The 8,946-nt window shown below is 44.2% G+C and overlaps 1 long non-coding RNA gene across 2 annotated transcripts in view; it reads left to right on the plus strand.

The window, feature by feature from the left end:
* LOC102242322 overlaps positions 1 to 2,573 on the plus strand; it is a 7,706-nt gene extending 5,133 nt beyond the window's left edge. For both annotated transcript variants that reach the window (XR_001360942.1, XR_313245.2), the window contains exons 2-3: positions 974 to 1,050; positions 2,427 to 2,573. This is a non-coding gene — a long non-coding RNA (uncharacterized LOC102242322). The remainder of the gene's footprint in view (positions 1 to 973; positions 1,051 to 2,426) is intronic.
* The last annotated feature ends 6,373 nt before the right edge of the window (positions 2,574 to 8,946 follow it).

Here is an 8,946-nt window from a genome sequence, read left to right on the forward strand (position 1 = left end):
CTATCAGCTCTTTTGTTTAACAGGAGCCTGGCAATGAATGATGCCGATTACTTTCACGGAATTGGTTGAGTAACAAATCTGTGACTTTATTTAGGGATTCGGTCACCGTGATAGTTGCAATTCTGTCTGAGAAGCTTCTAAATGTGTGAGGCTTTAAACCAGGGGTGGGGAATGTCTGGCCCGCAGACCCTATAAGGCCTGAGAAATCATTTGTTCTGGCCCTGCCAAGGCATTAGGGGTGAGTTACTTAAATGACCAAATATAACAGGCTGATTTTTAAGTTGATAATTTTGTAGGGTCCACAAATGATGTCATAAATATCCAAATGGCCCTTGGCAGAAAAAAAGGTTCCCCACCCCTGCTTTAAACAGTAACAGTTACCTGAATGATATTTTGTGTAAAAAATATATATTCTAGCTGATGATCCTCCCAGCAGCCCTAGGAAATATGCAGGTATGAATATAGCCATTTCACAGATGAGAAAACAGAGGCTTGACAGAGTGAAGTGCATTGTCCACAGTCACTGGCTTGTAAGAAGGAGAGTCGAGATACAAATTCAGGTCTGTCTGACCCCAGAGGCCTTGAACCTGAACTCTCCCCTAACCTGCCCGAGCCCATCAGGAAAGCCCTCCGTGCCTGTGCTTGGGGCCTGGGTGAGGGTAGGTCACTCCGTCCTCACCCATGAGGAAGGCACTGAGGTCCTGACTCACAGATGAAGAGCCTGATGAATGAGAGAGGAGACAGCATTGACCCAAGTCACACAGATGACTTGTTGCTCGACTGGGATTCGGCCCCCAAGTACTGATCCCACACCCTGTGGGGTATGAGAGGAGAGGTGGAAGATGGGGCGGTAATGCCCTTCCCAGACTAGCTCAGGTCAGTCCTACACCTGGAGTGACTTTCTTGAGTTTTAACAACCAAATCAGTAACTTCGTTTCGCATCCACAAATTCTTTTTTTTTTTTCACTTGCAGCTCATTTGGGCAAAGAATGTCGTCAGTGTTTGAGAAGATGGTGGAGAAAGGAGCAGTCCCAGGGCTTTCTCATCCAGGTGGGCTGGAGGGGTCATGACAACCAACTTTGATTAAAGAAGGAAAAGAGGACATTTCATCCCTGCTCCCAGGGGTCAGATGTCATGACCCTCCTAACTCAGCCCCAACCCGTCCCTCCATCACAGATCCCCTCTTGACCTCCTATGTGTGCCTGCAGATCAGGACCAGGCTACCCTGCCATGGGCTGGGGATGGACAGAGAGGAACACTGCCCAGTCCCTGCAGGTCCCCGATAACTGGGGCTTACGTCCCAGTGGGGACACAGATGAGAGTCGGGTGAACAGGTAAATCAGACCAGCTCTCCGACAGTGCTCAGTGTTAAGCAAACAGTAAAACAGGGCCGTGACCTGGGGGTGGGAGAGGGTAACATTAGAAGCAGAGGCCAGGGAAGGCTTCTCCCAGGAGGTGGTGCTGAGCCGAGACCTGGCTGCTGGGAAGAGGCCCCAGGAAGACCAGGAGGGCTCTGCTTGGGGCAGTCACCATGTCAGTTTCCCTGAAGGCCCCAGAGATCAGACTCTAATTTCAATCACAAATGAGTCACCGGCTCCCCGTGAGCGCCACCACCCCAGGCCCCAACCCCCCACCACACCCACCACACCTACCACACCCACCACACCCACGAGGGCAGTTTGTTTGACCAACAGAGAGATTTTTTCCAAAATACTCTGGGCAGGAAACCTCGGGGGAGGGGCAGGTCTCCAGTTGCTCCTTCAGACAGCGGGTCATCTCCGGGATTCAGAACTCCCACAGGGTAGCACCAGCTGCTGCGAGGGCTTTGTCCCAGGAGTGAATTTCCACAAAGTCTGCGCCTGCCTTTGGAAAATTCTGCAGGAACGGGAGCTGATAGGAGAAGTGGAGGCAGGAGGCTCTATTGCTGATAGAGGCTCGTGGGCATCCACACCGGGAAAGGGAACTGGCGTTAACGAAACCGCTGTACGCACCAGCCTTTAACTGGATGCTTCGCCTGCGCTGCCTCCTTCAATCCCAGGAGGAAGGTCTTAAAAGCCCCATCTTTACAGCCCAGGACATTGGGTCTCTGAGAGGCAAAGCAACATCCTTAAGGTCACACAGCAAGGAAGTGGCAGAGCCAGAACTAATTACATTATATTAATCGCTGACGCATCGGTAATTACATCAACCACATGTACTGATCATTTACTGGTCTCCCTGTTCGATGCCTCAGGGCCACACACGACTTCATTGAATTGTCACCATATATTATTACTGTTCCCATCTAGCAGATGAGAACACTGGGACTCAGGGAAGAGAAGTAGCTTGTCCCGGGGGCACTCAGCTCCTGAGTGATAAGGCCAGGATTCAGACCCACATCTATCCGATGCCCTCTTCTTTGTTTGCTTGTTTGTTTGTTTTTCCAGAAAGAGGCTGATGCCAACAGAGGAAAAGACGGAGATGCTCCATCTTAAAAGAGACCGAGGAGGTAGGACAAGGAAATGCCAAGCCTGATGCTGGAACTGCGCTGAAGGGGAAAGTGCTGGGCGGGGCCTTGCACGGCCACCTGACAGCGCTGGAATGTGGATGGTAGATCAGATAAAAGTGTTGTGTCATCTTGAATTTATGATTATGATTATGTAAGAGAATATCTTCATCTTTGGAAAACACATAGTCAAGTACTCAGAGGGAAAAGGTCATGATATATGGAACATCTCCCTGTGGTTCAGGAAAAAAAAATGCGTGTGTGTGGAGAGAGAGAGAGAGAGAGAGAGACTCAGAGGAAAAAGGTCATGATATATGGAACATTTCCCTGTGGTTCAGGAAAAAAAAAATGTGTGTGTGTGGAGAGAGAGAGAGAGAGAGGCAAACGAGGCAAGATATTAACAATATACGAATCTAATGGGTAGATTTACTTTTAGGTAAGTTTAAAATCATTTTCAAATAAAAAGTTAAAAGAGAGAGGAAGAAATAGATTGCCAGATGTCATAATGACCATTACTTCCTGAGTCCCCCTCCAAGGATAGTTCTGCCCTGTATTGTGTCCTAATTCTTTCCCTCTGCTAGTCCACCATTACTAATTCATTCCCGCGGCTTTATGTCCAGTTTTCAAGTGCATGTACCTTTGAGGGTGATTTGTCACTCAGATCTTCAGGAGAACTGAGCGTGAAATGTTAATATTCGCCGTCATTTATTGAGTGTTCCGAGCCAGGCATGGTGGTAAGCACTTTCTCTGTGTTGTCTCAGTTCATCAACCTAATAATCCTGAACATCATAAAAGCGAGTTACTCTTACTACCTGGAAACCTGGGCACAGAGAGTGTCCTAACTGGCCCAAGGCCCTCAGCAAATAAGGAACAAAGCCTGGTTTTGAACTGACAAGTGTCTGAATCTGAAGCCCAAACTCTTCACGTCTATAAAGATGCAGTATTTTATTTTTTAATATGTATAATTTTTATTATTGATAGTATTACAGATGTCTCCCATTTACCCCCCTCCTTCCAGCCCTACCCACCCTCCCAGGTCTTCACCACACTTTTTCCCCTGTCCATGGGCTATAAATATAAGTATATAAGATCTTTAGTTTATCTCTTCTCATCCCCCATCCCCATATGGAGGTATGTCAGTCTGTTCCATGCCTTCATGTTTCAAGACTTATTTTGTCAGTCAATTCATTTTGTTCATTAGATTCCACAAATAAGTGAGATCATGTGATGTGTGTCTTTCTAAGTTTGGCTTATTTCACTTAGCATAATATTTTCCAGGGCCATCCATGCTGTCCCAAAGGGTAAGAGATCACTCCTTTTTTACTGCTGCATAGTATTCCATTGTGTACATGTCTCACAGCTTTTTTATCCATTCTTCTATTGACTGGCACTTGGGCTGTTTCTAAATCTTAGCTGTTGTAAATAATGCTGCTGTGAACCTAGAGGTGCATATATTATTTCTGATTGGTGTTTCAGGGTTTTTAGGATCTATTCCCAGAAGTGGGATCACTGAGTCAAACGTAAGTTCCAGTTTTTATTTTTTGAAGAAACTCCATACTGTTTTCCATAGTGGCTGCACCAATCTGCATTCCCACCAGCGGTGTACTAGGGTTCCCTTTCGTCCGCATCCTCGCCAGCACTTGTTGTCTGTTGATTTTTTTATGTTAGCCATCCCGACAGGTGTGAGGGGATATCTCCTTGTGGTTTTAATTTGCATCTTTCTGATGATTACTAACTTGGAGCATTTTTTTTTTCATATGTATCTTGGCCATCTGTATGTCCTCTTTGGAGAAATGTCTATCCAGGCCTTCTGCCCAGTTTTTAATTGGATTGTTTGTCTTCCTTTTGTTCGGTTGTATGAGGGCTTCATATATTTTGGATATTAACTCCCTACCAGATGTATCATTGGCGAATATGTTCTCCCTGACAGTGGGCTCCCTTTTCATTTCGATGGTGGTTTCTCTTGCTGTGCAGAAGCTTTTTATTTTGATGGAGTCCCGCTTGTTTATTGTCTCCTTAGTTTCCTTTGCCCTAGGGCAGTGGTCGGCAAACTCATTAGTCAACAGAGCCAGATATCAACAGTACAACGATTGAAATTTCTTTTGAGAGCCAAATTTTTTAAACTTAAACTATATAGGTAGGTACATTGTTATTAACTTAATTAGGGTACTCCTAAGGCTTAGGAAGAGCCACACTCAAGGGGCCAAAGAGCCACATGTGGCTTGCGAGCCGCAGTTTGCCGACCACGGCTCTAGGGGATGTATTGGCAAAAATTCCGCTGCGTGAGAAGTCTGAGATGTTACTGCCCATGTTTTCTTCTAAGACTTTTATGATTCCATGCCTTACATTTAAGTCTTTTGTCCATTTGGAGTTTACCCTTGTGTATGGTGCAAGTTGGTGGTCTAGTTTCATCGTTTTGCATGTGTCTGTCTAATTTTCCCACGGCCATTTGTTGAAGAAACTGTCTTTACTACATTGTATATCCTTGCCTCTTCGTCAAATACTAACTGACTGTCATGGTGCAGTATTTTATGTCTGTCCAATTTTCCCATGGCCATTTGTTAATTTTCCCATGGCCATTTGTTGAAGAGACTGTCTTTACTCCATTGTATATCCTTGCCTCTTTGTCAAATACTAACTGACTGTCATGGTGCAGTATTTTAAACAAGTAAATGGTTTGCTCTCCCAGGAAAAGAATGCACTAACGACCCATGAATATACCGGCTTGCATTCTCCCCAGGAGGCACGCCTGACTTCCTAGTTTCTACTCAGTGTCCCAGGCACCACTCTCATGTGCTGGGACAGAAACCACTCACTCTAGAAGCATCTTTACGAAGGTATCATGAATGATGTCCTGCCTTGAGACCCCAGCTGGCTTCTGAGCGCCCGTGGGGAATTTAGGAATCGCTGTCCTTGCCATCACTGGGCATTCTGACTTTCCCAGGGTGGCCTCTTGTCAATGGCCAGCCCACTGTCAGACCGCAGCTCCTCATAAGTGTGTTGGAAAGGCTGCTCTCTGTGGCTCACAGCTCATCTGATTTTGCATTTCCCTGAAAGTGTCTGATTTTGCCTCAGATTTGGGCAAGTGCTCTTCCTTCTGCCCAGAATGCCCCTTGTCCTAACTCCAACGTTTCCTGCTAAACTCTGGTTTGTTCTTTTTGTCACAGCCTAGGATTGTGTCACTTCCTCCAGGAAGCCTTCTAGGAATCCTAGACTAGAGTAGGTACCCCTCCTATGGGGGTCTCCAAGCACCAAGGTATTATTAGCTTTGTTTTGTTCCCTCTTAACCTCTTTGTAAAGACTTAACTCTCTCCCTTTATAGTCTCTTTTTAGGCCCATGAAGCACGGACTGTGTTTTGTTCCGCATTTACTGGCCATAGCCTAGTACAGAATAATGGCTTGGGAAATATTTGGTCCATGAATAAATACAGGAAGAACTAAAGAGTAGTCTTAAACTGAATATCCATGTGAGTGGTGGGGGCTTTGAGTTAAGCCCAGGATTCTATAATGTGAGAGGAGGTTTAGAAAACCAGGCCCTGGTCAAACAGACCTGGGTTGTTATTTTGTTTTTTAAAATTCTCACCCAAGGATATTTTTTCATTGATTTTTAGAGCAAGTAGAAGGGAGGGAGAAGGGGGAGAGAGAGAGAGAGCCAGACAGAGATATATGAATTTTTAGAGACTCATCAATTGGTTGCCTCCCACATGTGTCCTCACAGAGGCTGGGGGATTGAGCCTGCAATGGAGGTACATGCCCTTGACCAGGAATCAAACCAGTGACTCTTCAGTCTGAGGGCCAATGCTCTAACCACTGAGCGAGCCGGCTAGGGCCAGACCTGGTTTTGAATCTGAGATGTGCAACTCTCTGCGACTTTAAGCCAGCTGCCTAACTTCTCTACACTTCATTTTCCCATCTGTAAAATGCAGATAAACATGGCCTCTGACTAATACTTTTATGCCATTAGCTCTTAGCACTGTCCCAGACCCTGGCAAACACTGGACAAATGATGGCCATTATGATTGTGATCTGTTACGTAATTATAATTATTACCGTGATCATTATTGTTAAAGCCATAGTTAAAAGCAAAGGAATCCTATGTAAACATTCAGCCGGCTGTTGCCATGGAAACCCAACTAAACACCTGGAAGTGTAACTGACCCTTCATCCAGATGTTGGATGTACCACAGCATCTGGGGATCTTGCCTCAAGTAGAATCTAGCGTTGCAAACTAGATTTGTGTTTCCTTGGTCAAACTCAGACTTGATGAGGGAAAAGTAAAGCATATCATTTCAAATTCCTGGCCCCTGGTGTCCAGAACCAAGACCTCTGTGTTCTGCTAAACCTGGCCTGGAATCTTGAGTCAGGCAAGACAGTTCTTCGGGCTTAAAAGTACTTTTTCCAGGTAAGTTTCCCAACAGAAAATGGGCTACCACCTACAGTCTTCAGTTCTGTGGGCGTGAATGTTGTCGTGGTTAGGCACACAGCCTTCAGATCCAGCCTGATAGCCCCATAACCTTGGGCAAATTCTTTGTGCCTCAGTTTTGTCCTCTGTAAAATGGGGCTAATAAAAGTATCTACCTCAGAGATTTACACGAGGATTAAATGAGCAGGTATTTGTAAAATGCCCTGGACAGTGCCTCATATTGTTTATTAAATAAAGTTAAATAGCAGCATTTGTGGTCAACACAAACAAAAGAGAAAATTATAGATTGAACATCAGAGCCTTGGGGCCCATAAACATTTATTTATTTCTGCATTTTTGTTTCCAAGATAATCTGTTCAGGAGGGCAGGAGGGCAGGAGGGAGGCAGAAAGAAAATCCTTTTTGTGCCGTCTCTGTAGTTGGCAATTCCCATGGGGGAGAAATCAGAGAGAATTTGATAAACAGTTTGCGACTCTCTCTGGCAAATCCCTAAAATTGATTCCACTAAGGTCCTTGACTTTCAAGTCCTGTATGAAGAGGACAAAAATAAACACAGGCTTTTCTCTAAGCTAGGAGGTGAAATCTTATTTCCAACAGCAATGATGCTTTTAACGATAGACTAGTTATATCCAACTCAAAGGTAACTTATTTTATGAGGGGTTGTTCAAATATAGAATAAGGTAGAACTAATCATAATAAACAGCATCAAATACGATTAGCAATTAAAAGGCAATTTAAAATGTTCAAAACATATTCGCATAACTCATCTGCTGTCCACACATGCCCCATTCCGTGGGTACCACAGAATAACGAGTGCAGGGCCCAGAACTAATTGGCTGCCATTATTTCGTAGGAACTTCTATTCATCAGCAAGTGATTTCATGTTTCTAGGCCTCAGTTTTCCTGTCTTTAAATGGGGATGATATTCCTTACCTTCCTATTATTGCCTCATACAATAGATTTTGAAGATATATTATGAGAATAGAATGTGAAAGTCAAGTTAAATAATTTTAAGTGCTTTTAAAATTTCACATACAGGGTATCATTTAAAATGGGATTCACAAGTTAAGGGATGGTTGTTAAATTTCCAGATATGAAAATGATAATAGAATTATGTTTTTAAAAGGGTCTTTGTGGGGAAAATGGCTGATTCCAGATCTAGGGCGAAAATTTTACATACAGGGTATCATTTTAAATGGGATTCACATGTTAAGCGATGATTGTTACATTTCCAGGTATGATAATGATAATATGATTATGTTTTTAAAAGGGTCAGTCTTTGTGGGGAAAATGGCTGATTCCAGATCTAGGGCGGGAACTGTACAAGATAAGCCTGGGACACCTTGTCAGTAAGGAATCCAACAAAGAAAACCCAGGTTGTGACAAAAGGTCTCACTAGACAGCTTGCAGAGGTCCCCACTGGCCAAAATGGGAAACAGGAGCATCAATACATATTTGCAAAGGGTTGAAAACATCAACTATGCTCACGCCCATGTGTTTATAAATGATACTGCAAAGGTGTACAAGATAAGCCTGGGACACCTTGTCAGTAAGGAATCCAACAAAGAAAACCCAGGTTGTGACAAAAGGTCTCACTAGACAGCTTGCAGAGGTCCCCACTGGCCAAAATGGGAAACAGGAGCATCAATACATATTTGCAAAGGGTTGAAAACATCAACTATGCTCACGCCCATGTGTTTATAAATGATACTGCAAAAGTGATCACTTTTGGAAGATCCTAGAGAGACAACTCATTTATGTTCAAAACTGCTTAATAAAGAGGAGAAAATCAAGCGTGTCCTGCTTTTCCTATATGAACTGCTACATAATCAAATAGTTCACTAAGAGAAGTTTATTTGTCCAGGAGGATTCCAGCGAGTAAATGCAGAAGGAATGGTGAATACCGACCGCCATCTGGTACTTTCCTAATGAATGAGCAGAGCTAGTCGATGATCCCTGCTGGTCACTCACGTCACCAAAGACAGACAATCACATGTCATGTGCCTGTGCGGTAATCTTGCCCCTTCCAAGAACAACAA

This window comes from Myotis brandtii, unplaced genomic scaffold (genome assembly GCF_000412655.1).
Source record: "Myotis brandtii unplaced genomic scaffold, ASM41265v1 scaffold1338, whole genome shotgun sequence".
Classification (NCBI taxonomy): Eukaryota; Metazoa; Chordata; class Mammalia; order Chiroptera; family Vespertilionidae; genus Myotis; species Myotis brandtii.